Below are 14,273 nucleotides of genomic sequence, written 5' to 3' on the forward strand. Positions count from 1 at the left end.
AGCAAAAGAAACTACCATCAGAGTGAACAGGCAACCTACAGAATGGGAGAAAATTTTTGCAATCTACTCATCTGACAAAGGGCTAATATCCAGAACCTACAAAGAACTCAAACAAATTTACAAGAAAAAAACAAACAACCCCATCAAAAAGTGGGCAAAGGATATGAACAGACATTTCTCAAAATAAGACATTCATACAGCCAACAGACACATGAAAAAATGCTCATCATCACTGGCCATCAGAGAAATGCAAATCAAAACCACAATGAGATACCATCTCACACCAGTTAGAATGGCGATCATTAAAAAGTCAGGAAACAACAAGTGCTGGAGAGGATGTGGAGAAATAGGAACACTTTTACACTGTTGGTGGGATTGTAAACTAGTTCAACCATTATGGAAAACAGTATGGCGATTCCTCAAGGATCTAGAACTAGATGTACCATATGACCCAGCCATCCCATTACTGGGTATATACCCAAAGGATTATAAATCATGCTGCTATAAAGACACATGCACACGTATGTTTATTGCAGCACTATTCACAATAGCAAAGACTTGGAATCAGCCCAAATGTCCATCTGTGACAGACTGGATTAAGAAAATGTGGCACATATACACCATGGAATACTATGCAGCCATAAAAAAGGATGAGTTTGTGTCCTTTGTAGGGACATGGATGCAGCTGGAAACCATCATTCTTAGCAAACTATCACAAGAACAGAAAACCAAACACCGCATGTTCTCACTCATAGGTGGGAACTGAACAATGAGATCACTTGGACTCAGGAAGGGGAACATCACACACCGGGGCCTATCACGGGGAGGGGGGAGGGGGGAGGGATTGCATTGGGAGTTATACCTGATGTAAATGACGAGTTGATGGGTGCAGCAGACCAACATGGCACAAGTATACATATGTAACAAACCTGCACGTTATGCACATGTACCCTACAACTTAAAGTATAATAATAATAAATAAATTAAAAAAAAACAAACAAACAAAAAAATTGCCCTCCCACCCCCAATACCCTTCTCAACCTCTGATAACTATCATTCTATTCTTTTTACCCCCAAATTCTCTGTGATGTATTTCCTGTAATTTTTTTAAAATTTCAATAGATTTTTGGGGAACAGGAAGTGTTTGGCTACATGAGTAAGTTCTTTAGTGGGGATTTCTGAAGTTTTAGTTCACCTGTCACCTGAGTAGTTTACACTATACCCAATGTGTAGTCTTTTATCTCTCACCCCCTCCCAAACTGTTCCCAAATCCTTAAAGTCCATTGTATCATTTTTATGCCTTTGCATCCTCACAGCTTAGCTCCCACTTATAAGTGAGAATGTACGTTTGATTTTCCATTCCTGAGTTACTTCACAGAATATAATGTGAATATTGCTCTCTAATTCTATCCAGGTCGCTGTGAATGCCATTATTTCGTTCCTTTTTATGGTTGAGTAGTATTCTATGATGTATATATACACCACAGTTTCTTTATCTACTTGTTGATTGAAGGGCATTTGGGCTGGTTCGATATTTTTGCAATTGCGAATTGTGCTGCTGTAAACATGCGTGTGCAGGTATGTTTTTCGTATAATGACTTCTTTTCCTCTGGGTAGATACCCAGTAGTGGGATTGCTGGATCAAATGGTAGTTCTACTTTTAGTTCTTTAAGAAATCTCTACACTGTTTTCCATAGTGGTTGTACTAGTTTACATTCCCATCAGTAGTGTAGAAGTGTTCCCTTTTCACTACATCCATGCCAACATTTATTATTTTTTTATTTTTAAATTATGGCCATTCTTGCAGGAGTGAGGTGTTATCTCATTGTGATTTTGTTTTGCATTTCCCTGATCATTAGTGATGTTGAGCATTTTTTCATGTTTTTTGGCCATTTGTATATATTCTTTTATTTTTATTATTTTTTGAGATGGAGTCTTGCTGTGTCTTTCAGGCTGGCATGCAGTGGCATGATCTCAGCTCACTGCAGTCTCCGCCTTCCAGGTTCAAGTGATTCTCTTGCCTCAGCCTCTGAGTAGCTGGGATTATAGACGTGCACCAGTATGCCCAGCTAATTTTTGTATTTTTAGTAGAGACAGAATTTCACTATGTTCGTCAGGCTGGTGTCGAACTCCTGACCTCAAGTGATCTGCCTGCCTAGGCCTCCCAAAGTGCTGGGATTACATGCGTGAGCCGCCACAACCAGTTCATTTGCTTATATTCTTTTAAGAATTGTCTAGTCATGTTCTTTGCCCAAGTTTTGATGGGATTGCTTGTTTTTTTCTTGCTAATTCATCTGAATTCCTTGTAGATTCTGGATATTAGTCATTCGTCAGATGTATAGATTGTGAAGATTTTCTCCCACTCTGTGGGTTTTCTGTTTACTCTGCTGATTGTTTCTTTTGCTGTGAAGAAGCGTTTTAGTTTAATTAAGTCCTATCTATTTATCTTTGTTTTTGTTGCATTTGCTTTTGGGTTCTTATTCATGAAGTTTTTGCCTAAGTCAATGTCTAGATTTAAATCCTTGATCCATCTTGAGTTGATTTTTATGTAAGTTGAGAGATGAGGATCAAGTTTCATTCTTCTACAAGTGGCTTGCCAATTAATTATCCCAGCATCATTTGTTGAATAGGTTGCCTTTTCCCCACTTTATGTTTTTGTTTGCTTTGTTAAAGATCAGTTGGCTATAAGTGTTTGGCTTTATTTCTTGGTTCTCTGTTCTATTCCATTGATTTAAGTACCTATTTTTATAGCAGTATCATGCTGTTTTGGTGACTATGGCCTTAGAGTATAGTTTGAGGTCAGGTAATATGGTGACTCCAGATTTGTTCTTTTTGCTTAGTCTTGCTTTGACTGTAAGGGCTCTTTTGTCGTTCCATATAAATTTTAGAATTGTCTTTTCTCATCCTTTTAAGAATGATGGTGGTATTTTCATGGGATTTGTAGATTGAATTTTGTAGATTGCTTTTGGCAGTATGGCAATTTTCACAACATTGATTCTACTCATCCATGAACATGGGATGTGTTTCCTTTTGTTTATGTTGTCTATGACTTCTTTCAACAGTGTTTTCCTTGTAGAGGTCTTTCACCTCCTTGGTTAGGTATATTCCTAAGTATTTTAATTTTTTTGCAGCTATTGTCAAAGGGGTTGAGTTCTTGATTTGATTCTTAGCTTGGCCACTGTTGGTGTGTAGGAGAGCTACTGATTTATATATATTAATTTTGTATCCTGAAACTTTGCTGAATTCATTCATTAGATCTAGGAGCTTTTTGGGAGAATCTTTAGGGTTTTCTAGGCATACAATCATATCATCAGCAAAGAGTGACAGTGTGACTTCCTCTTTTTCTTTTTTTTTTCTTTTTTTTTTGAGATGGAGTCTCACTCTTGTCACCTAGGCTGGAGTGCAATGGCACAATATCGGCTCACTGCAATCTCCTCCTCCCGGGTTCAAGTGATTCTTCTGACTCAGCCTTCCCAGTAGCTGGGATTATGGGTGCCTGCCACCACGCCTGGCTAATTTTTTGTATTTTTGGTAGAGATGGGGTTTCACCATGTTGGCCGGGCTGGTCTTGAACTCCTGACCTCAGGTGATCCACCCACCTCGGCCTCCCACAATACTGGGATTAGAGGCATGAACCACTGTGCCTGACTGTCACTTCCTCTTTACCGATTTGGATGCCCTTTCTTTCTTTCTTTGTTTCTTTTTTTAAAATTTTACTTTAAGTTCTGGGATATTTGTGCAGAATGCATAGGTTTGCTACATAGGCATACATGTGCCACAGTAGTTTGCTGCACCTATCAACCCATCATCTAGGTTTTAAACCCTGCATGTATTAGGTATTTGTCCTAATGCTCTCCCTCCCCTTGACCCCACCCACCACCAGGCACCAGTGTGGGATGTTCCCCTTCCTGTGTCCATGTGTTCTCATTGTTTAATTCCCATTTATAAGTGAGAACATGCGGTGTTTGGTTTTCTGTTCCTGTGTTAGTTTGCTGAGAATGATGGTTTCCAGCTTCATTCATGTCCCTGTAAAGGACACGAACTCATTCCTTTTTATGGGTGCATTGTATTCCATGGTGTATATGTACCACATTTTCTTTATCCAATCTATCATTGATGGGATGCCCTTTATTTCTTTCTCTTGCCTGATCGCTCTGGCCAGGATTTCCAGTACTATGTTGAATAGAAGTAGTGAGAATGGTCATCCTTGTCTTGTTCCAGTTCTCAGGGGGAATGCTTTCAACTTTTCCCATTCATTTTTATGTTGGCTGTGGGTTTGTCACAGATGGCTTTTATTATCTTAAGGTATGTCCTTGATTTTACTGAGGATTTTAATCATAAAGGGATGCTGGACTTTGTTAAATGCTTTTAATCATAAAGGGATGCTGAACTTTGTCAAATGCTTTGTCAAACTTTGTCAAATGCTTTTTTTGAGGTGATCATGTAATTTTTGTTTTTAATTCTTTTTATGTGGTGTATCACATTTGTTGACTTGCATGTATTAAACCTTCCCTGCATCCCTGTGATACAGCAAAGGCAGTGCTAAGAGGAAAGTTCATAGCCTTAAATGTGTCCTCCAAAAAGGTTTATGTGTTAGGCGAGTCTCTTGAAGACAGCAGATACTTGGTTGGTGAATTCTGTTTTTCTGTATCCTTTAAGTAGAGCAATTAGGTCATTTACATTCAACATGAATATTGAGATGTGAGGTACTATTTATTCATTGTGCTATTTGTTGCCTGAATACCTTGTCTTTTTTCATTTTGTTCTTGCTATATAGGTCCTGTGAGATTCATGCTTTAATGAGGTTCTCCTTTGGTGTATTTCAAGAATTCCAAGAATTAGAGCTCCTTTAGCAGTTCTTGTCAAGGTGCTGACTTGGTAGTGGTAAATTCTCTCAGCATTTGTTGATCTGAAAAAGAATGCATCTTTCCTTCATTTATGAAGTTTATTTTCACTAGATGCAAAATTCTTGGCTGATAATTATTTTGTTTAAGGTGGCTAAACATACGGCCCTGATCCCTTCTAACTTGTAGGGTTTCTGATGAAAAATCTGCCATTGATCTGATAGGTTTTTCTTTATAGGTTAGCTGATGCTTTTGCCTCACAGTTCTTAAGATTCTTTTCTTCATCTTGACTTTGGATAACCTGATGATTATGTGCCTAGGTGATGATCTTTTTGTGACAAATTTCCCAGGTGTTCTTTGAGCTTGTTGTATTTAGATGTCTAGATCTCTAGCACGGGCATGGAAATTTTCCTTGATTATTCCCTCAAATATGTTTTCCAATTTTTTTTTTTTTTTTGAGACAGAGTCTTACTCTGTCACCCAGGCTGGAGTGCAGTGGCATGATCTTGGCTCACTGTAACCTCTGCCTCCTGGGTTCAAGCGATTCTCCTGCCTCAGTCTCCTGAGTAGCTGGGATTACAAGCATGTACCACCATGCCCAGCTAATTTTTGTATTTTTAGTAGAGATGGGGTTTCACCATGTTGGTCAGGCTGGTCTCAAACTCCTCACCTCGTGATCCGCCCACCTCAGCTTTCTGAATTGCTGGCATTACAGGTGTGAGCCACGGTGCCTGGCCTGTTTTCCAAACTTTTAGATTTCTCTTCTTCCTCAGGAGCACCAATTATTCTTAGGTTTGGTCATTTAACATAATCCCAAACTTCTTGGAGGCTTTTTTCATTTTTAAAAATTCTTTTTAGTTTGTCTTTGTTGGATTGAGTTAATTTGAAAGCCTTGTCTTTGAGCTTTGAAGTTCTTTCTTCTACTTGTTCAATTTTATTGCTGAGACTTTCCAGTATATTTTGCATTTCTCTAAGTCTATTCCTCATGGCCAGAAGTTGTGGTTGTTTTTTATTTATGCTGTTTTAGTGAAGATAATTCCCTTCATATCTTATTATTATTATTATTATTTAATTTCATTAAGTTGGATTTCATCTTTCTCTGGTGCCTCATTTATTGGCTTAATAATCGACCTTCTGAATTCTTTTTCTGGTAATTCAGCGATTTCATCTTGTTTGGATCCATTGCTGGTGAACTAGTGTGATCTTTTGGGGGCGTTAAAGAGCTTTGTTTTGTCATATTACCAGAATTGTTCTTCTGGTTCTTTCTCATTTGGGTAGACTAAATCAGGGGGAAAATTTGTTGCTCGAGGGCTGTAGTTCAGATTCTTTTGTCCCATGAGGTGCCCCTTTGATGTAGTGCTCTCCGCCTTCTTCTAGGGATGTTGCTTCCTGAGAGCCAAACTGCAGTGATTGTTTTTTTTTTTCTGAATCTAGCCACCCAGTGGAGCCACTGGGCTCTGGGCTGGTACTGAGGAGTGTCTGCACAGAGTCCTGTGATGTGAACCATCTTCAGGTCTCTCAGCCAAGGTTGCCAGTGTTTTCAAACCAAACTGAGGGCCGGACTGCTGTTTCTTTTTGCCCAATAACAAGATGAAGATGAACTGGGGAGAAAGAGAGTTTTTATTTCTGTAACCAGCTACAGGGAGAAGGCCTGGAAATTATTGCCTGACCAATTCAAAATTACAGAGTTTTCCAGAGCTTATATATCTTTTAAGCTGTATGTCTATGTGTATGTGTGCATTCATCTAAAGACATGAGTGATTAACTTCTTTTAATTTATAACTAAGGTATGAGTCCTGAAGACCTTCTTTTGGAGCCTTAGTAAGTTTACTTAATCTAAACAGGTCCAGGTGCTGAGATGATTACCTTATCTTGTCTCCTGCTAGATCATGGAGGTTTGGGGAGTTCCTTCAGACCTCCAATAAACTTGTTTGTGGAGTCCTGGGAGTTTCTTCAAATCTCCAATAAAACTTATTTATTCCTAAACGGGTCCTGTTAAGAACTCCTTTATGATTTTGTCATGCCTTAAGGCCCAGGAAAGCCTAGGCAAAACTCTTGATGGGCTTTTGTTACACTCCAGCCTTTGGATTGGCTTTTTTGGCTTTTAATATTGAACTTAACCACTCAGTCGGTACTGAAACCATTGTGGAGGCCTGTGTTAGTGAAACCTGGCCTGCCACACCAGCACCTGCTCTGGTGGAGATGTCAGAGGAGTGAAGTGGGCTCTGGGAGAGTCCTTGGTTGTGGTTTTGTTTATTGCACTAGTTTTTTGTTAGTTGGCCTCCAGCCAGGAGGTGGCACTTTAAGAGAGCATCTGCTGCAGTAGTATAGAGAGGATCAGGTGGTGGGCGGGACCCTAGAGCTCCCAAGAGATTTTGTCCTTTGGCTTCAGCTACCAGAGCAGGTAGAGAAAGACCATCAGGTAGAGGCAGGGTTGGCATTTTTGAGCTTAAACTCTCATTGGGCGGGGTTTGCTGTGGCTGCTGTAGGTGTTAGGGGTGCGGTTACCAGGCGAATGGAGTCATGTTCCCAGTGGATTATGGCTGCTTCTGCTGTGTCATGCAGGTTACCAGGGATGTAGGGGAAAGCCAGCAGTTACAGGCCTCACCTAGCCCTCTTGCAGCCCAAAAGTCTGCTCTCACTTCCACAGTGCCCCAACCAACAGCACTGAATTAATTTCCAGGCAGTGGGTGAGAAGGACTGAGAACTTGCCCCAGGCTACCAGCCTCCTGGGGAGAAAGTAAGAAAGGCTTTCAGGTTTTGCACCTCCCTCCCTGCTGCAGCTTCTGTGCTATGTCTGCACTTCAATTCACCTCCTCCCTCAAGTTCTGTCCAGGAAACTTAGCGTCTTGTTGAAATTGTTACAAAGATCAGCTGGAAGTTTCCTTTTCCCTCTGATCTTTTCCTGGTTCCTCTGCAGCCCTCCTCAAGAACCTCTGTGAGACAAAGTCAGAAATGGCTTTCCAGGGGACCAAAAGTGCCCACAAGGCTCTTCCCACTGTTTCTTTTACCCTTGTATTTTGCTCAGCTCTCTAAATTTGTCTCAGCTCCAGGTAAGGCCAAATCCTTCTGTGATATGGACCTTCAGGTTCCCTAGTGAGGGTGTGTGTTTGGGGGTGGATGATCCCCCTTTGACACTTTCACACTTTGGACACTCAGTTTTTTTGGCTATTTCCAGGGGCCTACAGCAGCAATCTGCTTCCTTCAAAGGGTGTGTGGATTCTCTCGGCTTTCCTGGTATGTTCCTGTGATAGTTCCTGGAGCACACGTTCACGATGTGAGTCTCCACACACTGCCCTGTCCACTGGAGTGGGAGCTGCAAGTTTGTCCTGCCTCTAATCTGCCATTTTCCCCCACCCCATCCATCATTCTATTCTCTTTGTCTGTAAGTAAAACTTTTTATTTTGACTCCCATATATGAGTAAGAACATGCAACAGTTGTCTCTCTGTGTCTGGCTTAATTTACTTAACATAATGACTTTCAGTTCTATCATGTTGCTGCAAGTGACTTAATTTTATTTTTTTCCCTATGGCCAAGTAGTATGGCATTGTGTATATTTAGCAAATCTTTTTTGTTCATTCATCCATTGATGGACACTTAGGTTGATTTCATATCATTGGTATTGCAAATAGTGCTGCAATAACATGGAGGTACATGTATTCTTTTAATATACTGATTTCCTTTCCTTTGGATAAATACCTAGTTGTAAGATTGCTGGATCACATGGTAGTTCTATTTTTAGTTTTACTGAGAAAACTTTATACTGTTTTCCATAATGGCTATAGAAATTTACATTCCCACCAAAAGTATGTAAGAGTTCTCTTTTCTCTGCATCCTCATCAGCATCTGCTTTTTTTTTTTTTTGGCAGAGGGTCTTTTTGACAACAACCATTCAACCATTCTAGCTGGGTAAGCTAATATCTCATTGTGGTTTTGATTTGCATTCCCTGATGATTAGTGATGTTGAGCATATTTTACATACCTGTTGGCCATTTGTATGTCTTCTTTTGAAAAACATCTATTCAGATTCTTTGCCTACTTTTTAATGGGACTGTTTACTTTTGCTATTGAGTTCCTTGTGTATTCTGGATGTTAGTCCTTTGTTGGATAAACAGTTTGCAAATATTTTCTCTCATTCTGTGGCCTGTCTCTTCACTCTTGATTGTTTCCTTTGCTGTGCAGAAACTTTTTACTTTAACACAGCCCCATTTGTCTGTTTCTTACTTTTGTTACTTGTGCTTTTGGGATTTAACCATGAAGTCATTGCTTAGATCAATGTCATGGAGTGTTTCCCCTATGTTTAGTTCGAAAAATTTTATAGTTTTGGGTTTTACATTTAAGTATTTAATCCACTTTGAGTTGATTTTTTTTTTTTATGTGGTGAGACTTAGGGATCTCGTTTTATTTTTCTGCATATGGATATTCAGTTTTCCTAGCACTATTTATTAAAGAGGGTGTCTCTTTCCCAATATATGTTTTTGATACCTTTGTTAAAAATCAATTGGCTGTAAATAACGTGGATTTATTTCTGATTCTCTATTCCGTCAGTCTATGTGTCTATTTTAATACCAGCACCATGATATTTTGTTGGCTATAGCCTTGGAATATATTTTGAAGTCGGATAGTGTGATGTCTCCAGTTTTGTTCTTTCCATTCAGGATTACTTTGGCTATTTGGGCCCTGTTTTGGTTCCATATGAATTTTGGAATTTCTTTTTCTGTTTCTGTGAAAAATGACTTTAGCATTTCAATAGGGATTGCATTGAATCTGTAGGTGCTGTGGGTTGTGTGGTCATTTTAATGGTATTAATTCTTTTAATTCATGAGTGTGGATAAAGTCTTTCCATTTCTGTCCTCCTCAATTTCTTTCACCACTGTTTTGAGGTTTTCCTTATGGAAATCTTTTACCTCCTTGGTTACATTTATTTCTAAGTATTTTCTTTTAGCTATTATAAATGGGATTTACTTATTGATTTCCTTTTCAGCTACTTTGTTTATGGTTTCTGGAAGTGTTATTGATTTTTGTATAACGATTTTGTATCCTATAACTTTACTGAATTTGTTTATTGGATCTAAAAGTTTTTGGTGGAGTCTTTTGATTTTTCTAAATAAAAGAACATGTCATCTGCAAATAAGGACAATTTGACTTCCTCTTTTCTAATTTACTTATTTTCTCATTTATTTATATATTTGCCTAATTGCTCTGGGTTGGACATCCAGTACTATGTTGAATAGGAGTGGTGAAAGTGCGTATTCTTACCTAGTTCCAATTCTTGGAGGAAAGGCTTTCAGATTTTCCCCATTCTGTATTACGTTTTCTGTGGGTTTGTCATATGTGGCCTTTGTTATGCTGAGATATGTTCCTTCTATGCCTAGTTTGTTGAGAGTTTTTATCATGAAGGGATGTTGAATTTTATCAAAACCACAATGACTTTTGCACCAACCTAATTTTATTTGTATTGGGTACTCCCAGTTTGGGATATATATATATATTAATAATTATTCTATTCTCTTGCTAAATTTATCTTTCTGTAATTACATCAGACATGTTATTTGCATTAATGACTTATTGCTTGTTACCCTGATCTAACAATGGTTTCAATTTGCTAATAGTCTGAGTACACATTTTGAACCCCAAATGTTGATTTGCCAAGGACACTATCATAACCTTGTTAGTAACCTACAAATATACCTTAGTTTGAGGAAGCTAAAGAGATTCCCATAGGCTTCCTCAGCAAACATTGGGCTTGTCAGTGATGGGTGTGTAAGCCCAACAAGTTACCCTGACCTAACAATGGTTTCAATTTGTCAAATATTTGTTACTTTGCTTACTGTCCTCCACCATTAGAGCACATGATACTTTGAATAGGTTTTAAACAAAGGTTTTAAAGAAAGAAGGTTTCTGCAGGAAAATAGCTTTGTCTTTGTGGATGGCATTTTAAAATACATCCAAGAGGTAATAGTCTCTTGCTATCAACATCTCCTGAGATAACCAGTTCATGTTAGCCTTTTCTTTTTGTGTAATTGTTTTTTGTTGTTGTTGTTGTTGTTGTTGCTTTCCTCTATATCAGTAAATACTTACCTTTCTTTTATTTTTATAATTTTTACCCAGATTATCCTCCTTGAGGTTAGATTGTTAAGTGCATTAAGATGACTGATCCAAAAAACTGGCAGCAACAAAAGTCTAGCCAATGATTTTCCCCTTCATCAGTTCATTATTATATGGAGTAGGGTTAGACAAACACAAACAGATAGGCCTGCCTCATCCACCGAGGAGGGAAGAGACAAAGCCCACGAATCCCACATTTTAAAAAATGACAAGAAGGAATGACTTATTCTGAAGGAATGGTAGACAGTTATATTTAGAGATACTGTCACAGCATCATATTCAGCAACTGATCCTTCCTCCAAAACTCAAAAATGCAGTCTGTGTTTCACCAATATTATCAAGCAAAGAAAAAAATTGGAAACAGGGGAGTTTCTATAAGTGCTTATATCTTTCCTGTCACTTTTCCATATCTTTCCAAAAATATCTCAATAATGTATTCATCAATCCCTCTTTTCTTTAGCATACATATATTTTGACACAAATGCATTCAGTTGTGAAAGTTATCCTACCAGTCTCCTGTCACCCTCCCCACATTTAATAAGCAGATTTCAGTCCACTTTGTACATCCATGTATATGATAAATCTATTGTATATGATGTTTCATAACTTGTTATATTTCACTTGGAGTAAAATAGATTCCTTAATGAGATAATGAACATTCAAATTAGTGTACTAAGCTTGTTATAAGCCTTTAATAGTGGTAGTGGTATTTGCTTTGTTTTCTAAGGATGCAAATCCAAATCCCAAACGAGTGTCTCTCTTATTCAAGAGTCATTTTTATCCACCTGGAACTAAGGGTAATGGCCAATATAATCCACTTGCTAGCTTTAAGTCTTCCTGGATTCTTTCAGTAAATATTGTATTTTGGGTTGAACTGTGTGCTTCCAAAAGATATGTTGAAGTCCTAACCTCAGAATCCTCAGAAGGTGACCTTATTTGGAAATAGGGTCATTGCAGTTGTAATTGGTTAAGATGAGATCATACTGGAGCATGGTGAATTCTTGATTCAAGATGACTAGAGTCCTTGTAAGAACAGCAGAGACAAAGAGACACAAGACACATGACGGGAAAATGCCATGTGACAATGGAGGCAGAGACTGAAGCAGGTTGCAAGCTGAGGAATGCCAAGGATTCCTGACAAATCACCCAAAGTTAAGAAGAGGCAAGGGAAGATTTCCCCCTACCAATTTCAGGGAAGCTTGACCCTGCTGACACCTTGAGTTCAGACTTGAGCTTCCAGAACTGTAGATAATACATTGCTGGTGTTTTAAGCAATCGAGTTTGTGGTACTTTGTCATGGCAGCCCTAGGAAATTAATGCATAGTCCATAACTGATTTTTTGTTTCTAATTTCTTTATGTTGATAAGCATAACAATTATTGGTACATCTTCAGCTTCAAGACAGTGGGATGCATATTTTTTACACACATTGTTGCATTGCTTGAATGCCTCCATGCCTTTTCGTTTCATGTCCCCAAGAGACCACTTTTAAAGAGCTAATGAAAGCTTCCATTTGTTTATTCTAGTCCTTTTCTGAATTCAGAATGAAATTTTATGACAGTCACAGACCTATCCCACTTTAATTATCCCTCTTCAGGTCCATAAAATGTTCTGTAACTTACCATCTCATACATGGATTCCCTTGTTATCTTTCAGTTTTTATAAGGCTCATTTTGCAGACCAAATTGCCAATTCATACTCTTAGCTGCCTAAGAATTGTATATACTGTATTATTGTTTTTATTCTATAGTTTCTCTGATGATGAGATACAGTGTTAATTCTGCCACTGGGCAGATTTATCTTTTTCTTTTTTAAAGTGCAGTTATAGACCAGTCACAATGTTGCTACCTTTGAAGTTGAGTGTCAGTTTTCTGTGCTTGACATGGTGGAGAGTAGACATGGTGCTGCTTGTTTGGCATCCTCTGATAACTGGTAACAGGGAGGGGTCCATTTGTCTATGGGGTGAAAAACTCCTCAAGGAGATTAATATGTGGCCAAAGGCATAGCAGGCCTTTTCAGGTATGCGATGGATACCTCCAGTCCCCCTTTCTCATATTCTTGAATATCCCATTTCCGTTTAACTGGGAACACTTATGTGCATTTATCTTTCTGTTGGAATGCTCTTCCCATATGACCCTTAATATTATGCATATTTCAGTTGTCAAAATAATTTTACATACTTTCCTAACAGAAGAAGCCTAAATCAATGGTTGACATGCCAATGATTGACTTTCAAAAGGCATGAACCTGGAGGCCTCCTATGGTAATTGTCTATGCTAAAATCCCCATGGTTGCCCCAGTGTAGCAGTAGTAGTGGAATTTGGCCAAAAGCTCCCATCATTATGATTGCATGTTGACACTTCTAGTAATATATGAGAATTGTGGTTTTAGGATTCCAAAGGTTTTGACAGGGCAATGGCTCTTAGAAGCTCCAAGAGCATCTGCTGTTGTTCAGAGCCCCTGCTGTTAACAGTTCAGAGCTCCATTCAAATTCAGCATTTCCTTATCCCCTGCCAGTTTTGTGAATGGAGAATAATAACATTTCCAGATATGATATATGATTTATTCATAAATCAATCACTCAATCGTTTTAGTCTCTTGTTTTGATTTTAGAGCTCACAGAATAATAAGTTATTTTTGATTGTGTGAGGAATGTTTCCTAGTGATTTCAGCCCAAATAATTTCTAAAACTCCTCAGAAAAAAATACTGCATGTGTTTGACCCTGTATTTTAGAGAGTTTAATCAATCATTCTCTGGTGGTTATATTATTTACCATCATTTGTAATTCAGTTTGACATTCAGATTGAAACAGAATTACATCATCAAAATAATTAATAACAGTAATTTTCAATTGAATATAATGTCTCCTCACTATAATGTGGCAATAAACAAGACAATTTAAAAGTCCTCTGGGAACATAGTAATTATGCATTGGTATCCATCTTTACTGGCTTTGAATTTGTTCTGAAATAGAAATAGAAGAAGATAATATACTAGTTAAATAGATCACAAAATACCGATCTCCCTAGCTTGATGCACATTTTGAATTGTTAACACAACTTTAGGTATGGCTGAGGTTATTGTAATGATCACATTGTTTAGTCCCAATAGTTAACAGTTAACCTCCAGGATCCATTGACTGCAGGCCATTCTGGATGATTATATGAGACAATTGTACTAATACATATATCCTTAATTAAAGCCAAAATTTCTTGATGAACCCTAGTATCCTACATTAGCCACTTGAATATGTTCAGATAATTCTAAAGGCTCCCATGTAGCATATGCTATTAAAACAGAATGAAGATTTGCATAATCTG

This window comes from Theropithecus gelada, chromosome 15, assembly GCF_003255815.1.
Source record: "Theropithecus gelada isolate Dixy chromosome 15, Tgel_1.0, whole genome shotgun sequence".
NCBI classification, from domain to species: domain Eukaryota; kingdom Metazoa; phylum Chordata; class Mammalia; order Primates; family Cercopithecidae; genus Theropithecus; species Theropithecus gelada.